Raw genomic sequence first — 15250 nt, 5'->3', positions numbered from 1 at the left:
GTGACCCAGACAATCTAGATGACAGCCGTGGGGTGTGGTAGGAGCATGGCTCCTGGAGCTGACTGCTGGGTTTTGAACCCTGGCTCTGTCACTTAGTAGTCATGTGACCCTGGGTAGGGCATTGAACATTTTGTTCCTGAATCTGGAAAATGGGAAGAGTGGAGGCACATACCTTTTAGGGTTGTTGTGAGGAATCAGTAAATCAATATATGTAGATAAGTCAGAAAAATGTCTAACACTTAGTAGGTGCTCAATAAGAGTTAGAGAGCATTAAAAAATTGTATTGTGGTAAATACATATTCAACATAATATTTCCCATCTTAACCGCTTTAACTATAAAATTCAGTGGTATTAATTACATTCACAATGTTGTGCTACCATCACCACCATCCATAACCAAAATAAACATCATTTTTCTTGTTATTTTTATGCTGCCAAATAAAAATCTCTAGTCCAGACCTCTTTCCTGAGATTGACAGACTTGCCAATCTGTCTGCCAGACATCTTGGCTTGGACATCTTGCAAGCACCACGGATTCAACACATCCAAAACTAAACTCAGAAACTCATCCCCCACCCTGCCTTCTCCCCCACCCACCCTACCCCTATCCCAGAGATCATCAGCAGGGTCCACTAGTCTCCCAATCAGTGTCCCTGGGAAGTCACCCATGACCCACATGGCCCATGCCTCATCTCCAAAATATCTTTGAATCCGTCTGCACTGCCTTCACCCTAGCCCAGACTGCCGTCATTCCTGCTGTTCTAGAAACAAGGTCTTCCCCTCAATGTACTCGTTGCACAGCAGCTGCAAGTCTGTCCGCAGCACTCCCCTGCTTCTGGCTTAAACCTCTCCCAGGCCTTCTCAAGCCATCGGGATAGAATCTGCACCGGTAGAGCAGCTTCCTGGGTTCCTCCCCTCTGCCCCACTCTGCCCCTGTTCACTGTGTCCCCACCACCCTGAACCTGCAACTCCTCCTGTGCTGTCTGCTGTCTGGTCTTTTGCCCAAGCTGTTCCGTCTGCTTGGAACACTACTGCTGGCCTCCTTCCCTCACCCCCCCACTGGCTGGTGACTGCTCAAATCTTAAATAGCACTTCTTCCAGGAGGCCTTCTTTGACACCAAAGCTCTGTAATCTACCATAAGAAACACTTTTTTGTTACTATTTGTCTATTAAATGCTCCTCTGCCGGAATGGGAGTTGCAAGAGAATAGGAACATTTTAGTCTCATTCACTGAATTCTTCCTGGCCCAGGGACTGGCATACAGTAGGTGCTCAGTCTGTGTTCAAGAAAGGACTGAAAGAGAAATATGAGCAAGAAAGAGCATGGAAGCCTGAACAGGTGGATTCGGGGCAGGGGTGGGGGCGGGCGTGTTTCCAGGAGAGGCAGGCAGGGAGGGTTGCCAAGCGTCCCTCGAGCTGGGCTGGAATCAAGCAGGAGGGCCTTGTATCCAGATAAACTGCAAAGCTTGTTCTTTCTTTTGTTGTGTGGAAAACCACTGGAAGGTTTTAAAGTGGGAGGTAACGTGGCTGGAGGTGGAGGCAGGTGGGCAGGACTGCAGGCAGGAGGACTGTCAATGGCTGATGCAGTAAGTGCCTCTGGGAGGAATCCCAAGAACTGGGGGCAGACAACTGAATGACAGAGGGACAGAGGTGGCAGGAGACTTTCCATTGCCTCATTTATTCTTTGAATGATTTCTTTATTTTAAAAGTCCCTCAAATTTGTTTTAAAAATTGCTCCCAGACTTTTCTGCAGTGCCGGTTGCAGGGTCCCTGGTCCCAGGCCCTGGGCCCCCCTGGCTCAGCACAAGCAGCCTAGGCCACTATGGAGGTCTGCAGAAGAGATACGTGGGAAGGGCAGGGTGGGCAGCTGTGGCACCGGGTCTTGGGTCCTAGTGACAGGCACTGGTAACTGAGCCCGGACACCGAGCTCTGGGTTCCAAGCACAGGGAACCACATCCTGGCTCTGAACACTGGGCTCTGGGTCCTGGAAACCCGGTACAGGGCAGAGAGCCCAGGTTCCTGGTCTCTGGGCAGAGGGCACCGGTCTCAGCAGCGTCACGAGCCCAGGGACACTTGCTGCCCAGGGTGGGGCCAGGAACGAGGAGCTGCCCAGCCCCCAGTTGTTTCATAACAGCTGCTGCACTGGGCAAGAAGAGAAATTTAAGGAGCTGTGGGAGTAGTTGGGGTGGGGGAGGAAGGGGGCAGTGGACTTGGGCCCCAGGACCTTGAGGCCAGAGGCAGAGAGCATGGAGTGAGCCCCAGAACCCTCAGAGGCAGGCAAAAGGGCCCTAAAGGCAAAGGCAGGGAGGGTGCTGGGGAGAGTGGGGACCTTGTAGGCCCCCAGGTCTTTGCACTCTCTCCCTTTGTCAAGTTCCTGGCCCGGCTCCCAGGCTGAGGCAGCTGGAGTGATTAGTGTGGGCCGAGGGAGTACGAATGCCAAAGGCTTGTCTCATATCTCAGAACACAAGGATCCAGCCAGAGCGGATGGCATGACTGAGAGTGAGACACAGAGACCAAGATATAAACAGAGAGATAAACAGGGACAGAACCAAAGAGACAGACTAGGGAAGCAGGGCAAAAGAGACGAAAATAAGAGACCGAACGGCCCATGCAGAGAAACGGGTGTTGTGGAGGAGGAAGGGATTGGTAACTACGGGACAGGCAGGCCTTTGCTTTGTCTCTGAGTTTAATGCAGCTTCTCCCTGCAGGGTTCCCCTGTCCCAGGGTTTGACATTTTGAGCAGGATAATTCTTTGTTGTGGGGGCTTGTCCTGTGCATTGTAGGATGTTTAGTAGCATCCCTGTCCTCTACCCACCAGATGCCAGTAGCTGCTCTCTTACGAGTTGTGACAAAAAACAAAAAAGTTTCCAGACATTGTCAAATGTCCCCGGAAGGGGGTTGCCCCCTTCCCCCAAGTTGAGAACCTTCTCTGCCCCCAAGTAGACCCATGTGCTCGAGAGTAGGCAACTAACTCCTGCTGTCTGGCTGATTCTCCCATCAGTCCTTGCACTCAGGGCCCCATCCCCAGCATGGCTTCAACTGCCCTGACTCCAAAGCCAGGGAAACTGGGAGAGTCGCTGATGTTGAGAAGGGATCTGAGGGTCTGTTGAAGCCACTGCCCTGTCCCTCATAACAGGAATACAACAATGAACAAGGTCCCTGCTCTTCTTTCATCCAGAAGGCTCCCACAGGTGCTGTAGGGTATTCTGTGAGTGAGTGTGCACTCTTATCCCTAAGGCAAGAAGGAGAGATGAGACCCCTGGACGATGTCTTTACAAGGTACTGGTAGCAAGTATGCATTTTCCCACAATACATAGATGTAAGAAATGTCACATTTATTTATTTCTCTAAATCAGACTATCTGCTTCAAACCCCCACCCCCACCCCCAGCAGCCTGGCTTGTAGGAAATTCAATCACAACCATATTTTGGGAGTTCTCTGCCCAGTGGTGAGCTGGTAAAAGTTTGCAAACAGCTGAGGAGGGAAGTAGGAAGAGACTTGGTTGGGAGCATTTCCTGATTTCTGTGGTGTAATTACTCTCACTGTGGCCAATCTCAAGCCACCAACAAGATGTCACTGAAGGGAGAGTTGGGAAGATGTACTAGTATTTTCACCAAGTAGTTGTAATTCACTTCGAGAGCATAGATAATAGTAAAACGTAGTAAAATAATGAGCTTTGGGTGTCATTAGCTTTGAATATACTTCATGTAATTTTAAGTTTATGTAATTTAAGTTTTGATCATGGTCCCACTCCTCCAAATCACTGTGCAAGAGTCATGGGACTTTACCCAGACTGGAACATTTGGGGGCAGGCTCTCTGGTCTTTGGTCAACCACCCCCCATGGATCTGCTCTGTTTGACCACAGTGTCTTTTGCTGGGTCTCCCAAGGCCACTCCTCTTAGTGCTCAGACATCCACCCCATTCCCCCAGCGGCAACGCTGCAGGCCCATCAGAGGTCCTGGGAGATCTGAATAGCAGTGGCACCACGTCACTATTACTCCAGGAGCGATGACAACAGCAGCAGACACTCAAACCCCTGTTCACTTTCTTAGGCTTGGGAAAAATGCTCCAAACCTTTCTCCTCTTTGAGGGGCCCTCTTCCACCCCTTCCGAGCCTGGGAGCCCTGTGCTCTGAAATAACCCAGCTCCCTGTCTCCTGGAGCTGAGCCTTGATAAACAAAAGCCCTGCCTGGGGGATGTCTTCTGGTGCCTGGCAACCTCTGCTTTTGGCCAGGCAACCCCAAAGCCTTTAACAGCCTTAGTCCCCACCCCCAGGCAAGAAGAAGGAACCTTACCCAGGACAGGGAGAACAAAATGCAAATTACCACCTCAATACTTTTGCTGCTTAGTCAGACCTCGGGGGTGGCAACAACCAGTGGAGGCATTGAACTAAACAAAAAGAGTTTAGGCCACACTAGGAGATTCAGGCTAGACTTCAAGAAAGACTTCCTGACTTACCTGGAGTGAGATTAAGCACAGGCCACAGTGAGGGTAAGTAGTTTTTTCTCTGGGCTGTCCAAGGGACCACTCAAAGCTCATATGCCTTCCCCAGGCTCACATAACTTCCTCTGATGGCTCTCTACAGCCTCTGGATAAAGTCATAATAGCTATCTTTTACCGAGTGCTTGGACCTTTGTAAGATAGGAGTTATCCTATTTTACCTATGAGAAAACTGAGGCTCAGAGAGAATAAGTCACTTGCCGGAAGGCACACAGCTAAAGAAGTAGTCAAGGCTGGATGTGAACTCAGGTCTAACTCCAAAGCCTGTGCTCCACACTGTGATCCCATCTCTCATCCCCACCTGACCCCAGTGCATCTCTGCAGTCTACTCCCCCCACCACAACCTCCATCACCACCCTATAAAGGACCAGGGAAAGGTGAGCGAGAATGAATTTATTGAAACTGCAAAAAACAACCTTGTGTCAGTTATTGCTGATCAGACCATAAGAATATCTTAATATTTTAAAGGGGAGTGTAACTTGAAAAAAAAAAAAATGTTAGCTTTACTAAACTTTTTCTGGCTAAGTAAGGTAAAGGGTTTAAAGGGGTTTCTCAACCTTAGCATATTGACATTTTGGGCAGGTCAATTCTTTGTTGTGGGGACTGTCCTATGCGTTGTAGGATGTTTGCAGCATCACTGGCCTCACCCACTAGATGTCAGCAGCAACCCCCACCCCTCCCCTGCAAGTTGTGACAACCAAAAATGTCTCTAGACATTGCCAAATGTCCTCTGGGAGACAAAATTGCCCCCTGTTGAGAAGCAGGTAATTAGACCAAAGATAAATAAGCACCTGTTTCAAAGAATAGGTCTCAGAAGCAAGTAAAATATGCCAGAGAGGAATAAGCTCCCAGTTCTAAAGTAGTTTGGAGGAGACAGATTAGTGAGGTCTGGTCCCCTGCTTCTTGGGGTGGGGTGGGCATCGGCGTCTAAGACCCAAATCCCAGCCTGGAGCTGGGCCTACTATGGGCCTCAGTCTGTTTCTTCATGTGATGCACCCAGGTTTGACCCTTTGGCTTTCCTGGGAATCACTGGCTTTGTGGGAGCCTAGCAATGTCAAATCAAAGATCAAGAGGGATCAGTGGCATTACACTTACTGTTACCCCAAAGTGTGTGTGTGGGGCACCCCAGTTTCAAGAGGAGCATGGTTGGAGCCAAGGGTGGGGAGAATAGCAGCAGGTGGCTGGTGCCATATTCTGCTTTTCTTTCTGGGTCTGGGTGCTCAATCTCAATTGATCTGCCCACATGAGTGACCAAGAATTGACATGAAGCTCCTCCCTCTGGTTTATCCATGGATGTGGGTGTGTGTAAGAAGGGTCATCCAGAACACTCCTTCCAAACGCCCTTGAGGAAGCACAATATTCCCTCAAGGGAACCTTTCATATCTCCAAATCTTTGTACCTGTCCCTCTGCTTGGGATACTGTTTCCTCCCTCTCAGTCCTGCCCACCCCCCTCCTGTTCAAGAACCAGCTCAAATGCCCTTTCTTTGTGAAGCATTCCCGGCCCCTGCCAGGCTGTATATGGGTCACTGGAGAATCCTGAGAGGGGATCACACTGTGTCTCATTTGTATATTTTGTGCCCTTTCATAGCTCATAAATGGGAGAGGAATTCAATCAACACCTGTGTGAATTTACTCACACGTTGAGAATTTATTTGCCAGTCTTTGTGCTAGGGGAATACAGAGGAGACAAGACATAATACACAGTCCAATGTAACAAGAAGAATGAGTGAATGAAAGTATGGTAAGAATGCTAGAATGGGAGTTTGAGAGTGATGTTTACTCATGCCACCTCCTTCTAAGTTCAGGACCAAGTGAGAGGAATTCAAGCAAGTCAGGTGGGGCAGGAGGATGGAGAGCCAAGTCAGTTTTATTGCCCATTGCCCTTGTTGGGATCCAAGCTCTGACACTTTTCCCTCCTACCTCTAGACCTTGGGAAGATCCACCCAAGGGAGAGCCTCGACCAGATGAAGACATGCCTATACAGTCCTTGGGGGGTCCTGAGAGTGGGGACAGAGAGCTGGGTTTCCAGAACTGTCTCTAGAAGTCAGGCTCCAGCCCTGCCCCAGGTGTTGACCACGTGAAGGACATAAGCAGGAGGGGAATTCACTCATCTCTGGGGGTTTGGCCTGAAAAGGGAGGGGAGCCCAGACCTTGTTTGCCTGTTGATTCTTCTCTCAGACTCATCCAGCAGATAAAATATTCCTTTTCCTCAAGGGAGTGAGAAGGCACAGAGTGGAGGGTGGGGTGAGTGGGGACTAGAAGTGAGCCAGGCTACTCAAAGTACTGCTCAAAGACAGGCTGGTGTCTGGTCCCCGACGAGATTAAGAGAAAGTGTTTAAAAACTTTTATAGCAATGAGACCGAGTAACTTCATGTCTGTTGAATCTAATACAAAAATTGTGTCGCTAAGATGGGGACTCCCATGCACCGTCTCAAAGCGCGGAGACAGGGGTAAGTGAGGGCCCGAGTCGGGCGATGGGGCGGCCTGGGAGCCGGGAGACCGCGTCAACCGGCGGGTGAGTGGACGCTGGGACGCGAGGCCACTGGATCCCCAGTAGGAAGCGGCGTAGTGTAGCCGTTTTTCTAACACGGCGCCTGCCCCAAGGAGCTCGGGCCAGTGAGGGAAGCAAATAAGCAACATGTAAGATGTCAGAAATGCTTAGAATTTGGACACTGGACTTACGAATGCACAGGAAAAAGGAAATACCTACACAGGCCTTCAAGAACAGCAGAACTAAAGAAAGCTTTAAAAGAAAAAGAAAACAGATTATTATTACAGCAAAGGAGCTTTTTTCCCCTTCATGTGTATCAGCATTGGAGAAACTAATGTAGAAAAAAAGAACAAGAAAAAAAGGTCTAAGAGTGTAACCAGTTCCAGTACCAATAGCAGCGACAGTTCGGCCAGTGATTCTTCATCAGAAAGTGAAGAAACATCTACCTCATCCTCCTCAGAGGATAGTGACACTGATAAAAGCTCTTCTAGTCCATCGTCTTCAGCTTCCTCCACAAGCTCTTCCTCCTCCTCTGATTGACTCAGATTCCAGCTCCTCCAGTAGCAGTACCACCAGCACAGATAGCAGCTCTGAGGATGAACCACCAAAGAAGAAGAAAAAGAAATAGAACTGCTCCATCCATATTGGACTTATAGACTGAAAGCATTAAAGCGATTCTCTAAAGGGGATTTAAAATATGTTAAGGCCAAGAAGGGTAACTGGTCAAACTTTCTAGAGTTTAAAAGTTTCTAAATGTTTTACATTGTAAGAGCATCATAAAAAGTATTAATAATGGATTACATATATAAAGACTTTTATTTTAAGGGGAATTTGTTTTGCTTTTTTATCTTTAAAATATATCTCTAAAAATCAAAACTGAAATCCAGTAAATCTGTTTTTGTGATGAAACTTACCTTTTTTTCCCCTGTGAAGTAAAGGCCATATTTTGTTATATGTTAATGGTATGTATCTATCAGACATGTTTTCAGAATAATGCATCAGAATATCAGACAATGAATTTCTAATGCTTTTGACTATGTGTTATTCTATAAGATTTAATACCTTGCTATTGTAAGGTTATGAGTTTTCCTACAGTTGATAAATGTGCTCTATTTTTATGTTTACATTCAGAAAGTTTTTCTGACTTCTTGTCCTAAAGGAAAAGTTCAAGAAACTTATTATATATTTACACCTTTAGAATGGTACAAGTTTTACATTGCTTGTTGCATTATTCATTATCTTGTGGTTCCTTATGTTCTCAGAGTCACACTTGTCCGAGGGAAATCATTCTAGAGGAACCTCAAAAGGGGCAAAAAATTGGAAACTACTTAGGAGTCTAATCTTGGTGCCTTTTGATAAATTCCCCATATCAGAAAAGAAAGCAACCATGTATAAAGCTATCTTAAGTAAAAGTGATATAAATATCTTTGAGTAATGGCATGCTATAAAAGGAACCATTTGAAGGAGAAAAGAAGTGGGAGGAAGAGGTGATTTTTGCAGACGATTATGGCAGTGTTGGTTGTCTTTTATTAAAAAGGTTTTTTTTTTTTTGTCTTTCATAAAGATCGCCTTTTGCCATTTCTGCAATTACTGTATGACAGTGTATATGGTAACTGGTCACATATGACAGTCTACTGCATAAATATGAATGACTTGGATTAAATCTTGTGTGGTTACATAGCATATACACAATTGAAATCTCACATAAAAATCAGGTTTAAAAGGAAATACTGCACAATGTTTCTTAAAAGTAAAATACTTTGTGGTGATGAGACCATTTGGTTTAACATCACATTATTCGGTGATGTCTTAAACTTTTTGGAAAGTGGTATCATTTGTAGAAAAATCTTGGTTTGGGTTCAATATTGTAAAAACTATGAATGCTAAGTCTTTTATATTTTTATGAAAAAAGTAGAAAATTACTTTTGAAGAAAATGGGCTTCTGTTTAACCTTGAAATAAATGCATATTGTGAGTTTAAAAAAATTGTATTTTGTGTGTCTTTTAAAATCTCATCTTTCTAGGAAGTTACTTTTATTGTATTTTATAAAAGAATCAGTCTGTGACAGATTGGAAATTAAAAGCAATAACGACAAACCTAGCTCTTCACCCTCACTGCACATTAGAATCTCTTGGGGAGCACTCAAAAAAATGCCACTATGGGGGCCATACCCCATACCAAGAGAATCAGAATCTCTGGGTGGTGGAGTCCAGGTATGGATATTTTTGGAAAAACCCCAAGGAGATCCAATGTGTAGCTAGGTGGACAACCTCTCCATTATAGAAAGGTCAGCCTTGGAAGCAGGAAAATGGGGGTGGGGTATGGGCAGTGGTTCCCAAACTTGTCTGCATATTGGAATCATCTGGGAAAATACAAAGAAAATATTGATGCCTGTGTCCCACACCCAGAGAGTCTGATTTCATTGGTATGGGATGTGGCCTGGACATTGGGATTTTTAAAACATCCCAAGGTGATTCTAATATGCAGATAAATTGGGGAACCCCTGGACTAGAGTATTTCCCGAGAGTAGATGCTTGCTGACTGGCTAAGGAGTAACCATCTCCAACTAAAGCTCAGCAATGTAAGGCCTCCTCCTGTTGGTTGTCAACAGAAAAACAAGCAACTGTGACCCTGACCAGAACTTTGGTTTTGGTTCTCCTGCAAAGCAGAGATGGTGGTTAAGCTACCCAGGTTTGAGCCATAGCAAAGATAACTGCTCAGGCAGCTTCTCAAGCTTAGAGTATTAGACAATGGTGTTGGTTCCACTGTCTTCTGATTTCCCTTCCCGCCTTCCTTCCTGTCCTGAGAGGCACTGTATACAACAGATAGCTCCAACACCTTTTCTCTGTTAATCATGACTCCACCTTGAAGTGACAGAAACCCAACTCAAACTAGCTCATTTATTGGCTCATGGCATAGAAAAGTCCAGAGGGGCTGCTAACTCCAGGCAGGGATGAATCCAAGGGCTCAACTGATGTAGCTGGGGATATGTCTTTCCCAACTCACGGCTCTGCTTTCTACTGTGTTAAATTCATCTCAGGAAGGCTGTCTCCGAACAGTGGTGAAGATGACCATTAACAAGTCCAACTGATGCTCATCCAGCTTAGCAATCCTAGAAGAAAGAGAGGGCTCTGCTCTCAGAGTACCAGCAAAGGTCTCAGGCTGATACTCATTCCCTCTGCTGGCCTGATTTGAACCACCTGCCAATCACTATAACCAAAGGAATTTGAAATGTGCTGACCAGCCAGTCACCCAGTCACCCAGGAGTCAGAGTCAGGGAAGGATGACTTCTCAAAGGACTAGCAGAGTGCTGCTATCAGAAGGAGGAGGAATGGAGGGTGTTGGGCAGGCAAAAGCAACAGATGGCCCTATATTTGCTCCCAGATTAGTGGAGGGATGAGAGGTACAGAAACCACAACATAAGGCAGAATCTGATACATGCAGAGTGGTGCTGGGGGAATCCTGGAGGAGAGAGGCCCTGAACTAATGAGACAGGTCTTTGATATTTATTGATGCTGAGAGAGGGCAGGCATGAGCAGGCATGGGAAGGCAGGAAGCCCAGAGTATGGTCAAGACAAGCACACTTAACTGGAGCATTGTATATCAAGAAGTCAAGGCTTCTTGCCAATTCCTGGCATGGCTAACTTCATGTTTATGGGTCAGTTCCTCAGGGAAGCCTTCCTTGACCCTCTAACTTAGGTCAGGGCCTTATGATTCTATGCCATGGGGTCAGCAAACTCTTTCTGTAAAGAGGAGATAGTAACTGGAATGGACCCATGGGTCACAGTTTACCAACCCCTGTTCTATGCTGTCATAGCATGTATCATATACTCTTCTGTGTTTTCTCTTACCACATACTTACTTATGTATGTGATGGACTGTTAAGTTTATCTCCCCCGTGTGTACCCGATCACTCAAAGAAAGAGGTTATTCAGGGAGAGAGGCTGAATAGGATGAAGAGGGTGGAGGCTGGAACCTTAGGGTAAGTTTCCATGGACAGGGAAAGGGCAGAGGGTGGTGAAGACAATATATCCAGAATAGTGTTTAAGAAATCAAGAGGAATGACTATGTATTTTTTGTATCCATATAGTTCACCGCTGTGTTCCCAGTATTTTGTAATGAACATGGCATATAGTACACTCAGAATATCTGTGAATTAAAAATTAAATTGAATCAAAACGTTTCAAGAAGCATTACTCAGTATCTGGCCCACAGGAAGTGCCCAGAGAAGAAAGACTGAGCAGATTGGAAGGAATGCTATTGAGGCCAGTCATGGAAAGCTGATGTGCCATGAGCTTTTCTTTCAGGAAGACCAGTAAATTACTTCAATATTTATTGATGTTGACTTTGTCAACTTTGCCCCGGGAATGCAGAATGCCATCAGAACTGATCTCTGTTCTCAAGGAGCTCACTATCTGGTGGGGAAGACAAAAAACACAGGCCCTGATAATCATAGTATAAAGTTCAAGTGTAGCACAGAAGTGTAGAACTAGTAAACTTGGAAGGCTTCACAGAACTGGTGGCAGTTTACCTGTCTTAAAGGTGCTAGTTCACTAGGGCAGGAATTCCGGAGGAAACCAGTCTGTACAAAACCCTGGTAAACGCCATGGTTCTCAAACGTGTAAGTGCTTAAAAATCACTGGAGAGGTCTGATTAAAATGCGGAAATTCCAAGGCCAAACTCCCCGAAGCTTCTGGCTCATAGAAGAGTGGCACCCAGGTATCTGAGTTTCAACAAGCTTTCCAGGGCCACACTTTGAAGAAACCTCTTTGCGTGCTCCCAGCGTGAAGAGGGAAAGGGTAGGGTTGAAAATAGTGGCAGGAGATAGGCTGGTGAGGGTTCTGCCCATCCAGATTCCTGGGCCTCCTAAGGAGATCACATCACAATTGAAAAAGCCAATTCCATTGTGCATCGCGCTTTCAGGGTACAAGACGCTTTCATGTGCTTCACTTTATCGGAGCCTCACAACTCTGTGGGGTTGAAATTATGAGTTTCATTTTATAGGATTCGAAACTGAAGCTCAGGGAATGGAGGAGATTTGTTCAAGGTCACAAAGTGAGAGGTGGCAGGGAAGAGACCGTAACCCAGGCGATTCGACTAGCAGCTCGGAGACCTTACAACAACGCAAGCTGGGCACCAAAGGCTTGCGGCGTAGGCCAGACCTCCAAACTGGTCCAAAATGGTGGAGACAGTGGCGTCAGCAACGCCCCCGCCCCTTCCGTCCACCTCCCCCCTTCTTCCGTAGGCCACCCAGGCGGGGGGAAGGGAAGGACCCGATCAACCCACGTGACTGCCGACAGGTCGGCGCGTGATGCAAAGCGGCGGGTCCAACGCTCGCCTTGCCTTGTGGGAAACATAGTTCAGTGGCCCGCAAAATTGGCAGGGAGAGGCGGGGTCCAGGACTACATTACCCAGGAGGTGGCAGGGCGACGCTGCCTCTGCCATCGCCGTCGTCTGAGAGCGGGGACGCAGGACGCGTTGTCGGGCGGGGGCGAGGTTCGGGCCGGTTGTGCCGTTGCGAGGTTGCTGCTGCGATCGCTGCGTTGGGCCCAGGTGAGTGAGCGATTCTGGTGGGAGTTAGGGCTGCTTGGCTGGTTTTAGTCGTTTTGCCGTGTGTCTTTTACGCGGCGGTTGGGTCAGGGTTCTTGGGAAGGCGCGGCGCGACGCCGCTCCCCGGAGCTTACCCCCTGGCTGCTTCTGAGCGGGCCCCGCTCCCTCCGACTCCTCCCCTTCCCCGCCCTTCAGGGCTTCCCCTTACTTCGGCCTAGCTCGCGAGGCCCCGGGGCCGCCTTCTCTCCCACTCCCCTGAGCAGCTCCCACTCTTTTTTTCTCCTCTGCCATCTGTCCCGGGTGAGGGTTGGGGAGCTCTGCCTCACTACTTTGGTGGTACGAACCCCATTATTTGGATTTTTCGTTTTCTTGGAATTCTTGGCTGCCCTTCCCCCCACCCAGTCTCCATTGGCCTTCTAGGGCGCATGTGGCTGGCACTCGGTATATGTTAGTACCTCTTCGGTTCTTTTGTGCCTTGTGGCCAAAGGAGGCATAATCCATATTTATCTGCTACGGGGGTAATATTGCTCCCCATTTCCTGTTCCACTCTTATTTCAGTCTCCTGGGCTGGGGATGAGGCAGACCTGCATTCCAGAGATTATTGGCGGGTGTTCTGTTTGTACGACGCAATTTTCTTTGCTTTTCTTAACGCTTGAGCAACTTGTATTCATTAAGCTCTCTGCCTTCTTAAATCTTAGGGATAGAACAGGCGGCAGAAGCTGGCTCGTAGGTCTGGTTTCCAGAAGTTGGAAGCCATTTGTGGAAGTACAACGTTTACGGGGAGGTTGTTAATTGGATTGAAGGGAAAGCTTCTGAGAGTATGGGAGGGCTTGTCAGGAGAAAGCCAATGAAGCTTCTGGTAGTGTAACGGAAGGGTTCTGGAGCCAGTTTTCCTGGGTTCGAACCTTGGCTTTGCTAGCTTTTAATTTTGGCTCGAGGGGCTCTATTTCCAGGTGCCTCGGTTTCCTTATCTGCAAAATAACATGTAAATAACAGTGGCCGCTTTATAGGGTTATTGTGAGGATTATTTGCGATAGACTGAAAACCTCTTGTTTATTGCATGGCAAATGTTAAACTATATGTTATTATTCGTAGGAATTTTAGATTTTGGGTCCAGAGCGGAAACTCATCCCTTTCAGATGATCCTTTTCTACCTTTTTTTTTATTTGTGGAATTAGTGTCGGTTGTGTTGCCTAGACAGCCTGGCCTGCGTGTCATATAGAAGCCTGTCAAAGAGCCAGAAATGGCTGCTGCCATGAACAACTTGTGGATTAAATCAGGCTCTGTTTGTTCCTTGCTAGGAGAGGTATTTTGTTAACTAGTGTGTGTACTTCAGGCGCCTGAAAAATTTTACTTCAGCCTTTTAGATTTGATTGCATTTTGTAAAAGAGGTGGTTGACATTTCTGTATGAAAATGTTTAATTAAAAAACTTTTTTGCACAATATAATTCCACCTCTTTGTTTTCCAAGTCTTTTAGCACCCATGAACTATCTCTGGTTTTGGTTACAGATGTTTTTAGTCTGCAGACTAGGTACAGTCCCGTTTTAGCAATAGTGGTGGTGGTAGTAGCAGCAGCATTAGTAATTCTTAAGCATATTTCTTTAATACCATATACATGCAGTTTTTGAATATGGTTTAGCCAGAGAAATTATGGTTTACAAATAAGGTGATCTTTTTTGTACTGAGAAATTGGAGAGAGGTGGAAGCTTAGGGAGGTGGAAGCTTAGAGTATTTGTGAGGTTAGCACTGAGCTGGGGAGGAATGAGACCCACTGAAAGAGTGCCTTAGATGTAAGCTTTACTGATTTTTTTGGAATTGGTAATCTTTGCCATTGAGAATCTTAGTGTGCTAGCCTGTTTCTCTTGGGCATAGTGACATTTGAATTGAAGGAAGTGTCATTAATGCTATTTTCTCTAATATTAGATTTTTAAGAACTTTTTATTTTGAAATAATTTCAAACTTACAGGAAAGTTCCAAAAATGATAACAAAAGCAGTACAGGAGCTCCAATATACCTGCCACCTGATACCCAGGTTTACCAACTTTTAACATTTTGATACATTTGCTGTATCATTCTATCTACCCATCTATCAGCTTTCTAAACATCAAATATTAGATTTCGATTGCTTTTGCACATTTTCTAAACATCCAAGATTGAGTCACTGTGTGACTCCGATTGATTGACTCAACAAATAGTGCCTGAGAGCCTGCCAGGTACCATCTCTTGTGCTAGGCCCTATGTACAGTGGGGTGTGGTATCGATGGGGGTTTTGCCTCTTTGGAACTTACAGTGTAGTGGGGGAAGACAAATGGTAAGCAAATAAATTACAAATTGAGAAAAGTGATGTGGTGATAGGTATCAAGCAGGGCACTCTAGTAGTCACTGAAAGAGGGGAGACCCAAAGGTGATCAGAAGAATTCTTTTTGGGGAGAGTGAGAAACCAGATTTCTAGGGCATCAAAGGGTGAGCCTTCCAGGTGGAAGGAATAGCAAATATAAAAACTCCAAGATAGGAAGAATTTTGTGTGCTTTCTGCACTGAAAAGGGACCCAGTGTGGCTGACACAAAGTGAGGAGAATGGCTAAAGATGGGTTGGAAGAGGTAAGCAGAGGTCAGGTTGTTTAGGGAATTGGTTGAGAAGTTCTAATGGGTGGGGAAGGGGGGAGGTTGATTTTATATTTTTAAAATTACTTCTGCAGTAGTATGGA

At 46.3% G+C, this 15250-nt stretch overlaps 1 protein-coding gene and 1 pseudogene across 2 annotated transcripts in view; both read left to right on the top strand.

Annotated features, from left to right (window-relative positions):
* The first annotated feature begins 1573 nt into the window (after positions 1–1573).
* On the top strand, positions 1574–7620 carry LOC119514233 (annotated as a pseudogene).
* Positions 7621–12428: 4808 nt separating this feature from the next.
* The window catches only part of THRAP3 (thyroid hormone receptor associated protein 3), a 78962-nt gene continuing 76140 nt past the window's right edge, over positions 12429–15250 (top strand). Inside the window, exon 1 of one of the 2 annotated variants that reach the window (XM_037827715.1) lies at positions 12429–12545. The gene's annotated coding sequence lies outside the window, so the exon portion shown is untranslated. The remainder of the gene's footprint in view (positions 12546–15250) is intronic. The other variant, XM_037827716.1, reaches the window with a different exon arrangement.

The sequence above is a fragment of the Choloepus didactylus genome, chromosome 2, assembly GCF_015220235.1.
Source record: "Choloepus didactylus isolate mChoDid1 chromosome 2, mChoDid1.pri, whole genome shotgun sequence".
Taxonomy (NCBI): domain Eukaryota; kingdom Metazoa; phylum Chordata; class Mammalia; order Pilosa; family Megalonychidae; genus Choloepus; species Choloepus didactylus.
Note: the sequence above shows the minus strand (reverse complement) of the source record. Positions and strands in the feature narration are given on the sequence as shown.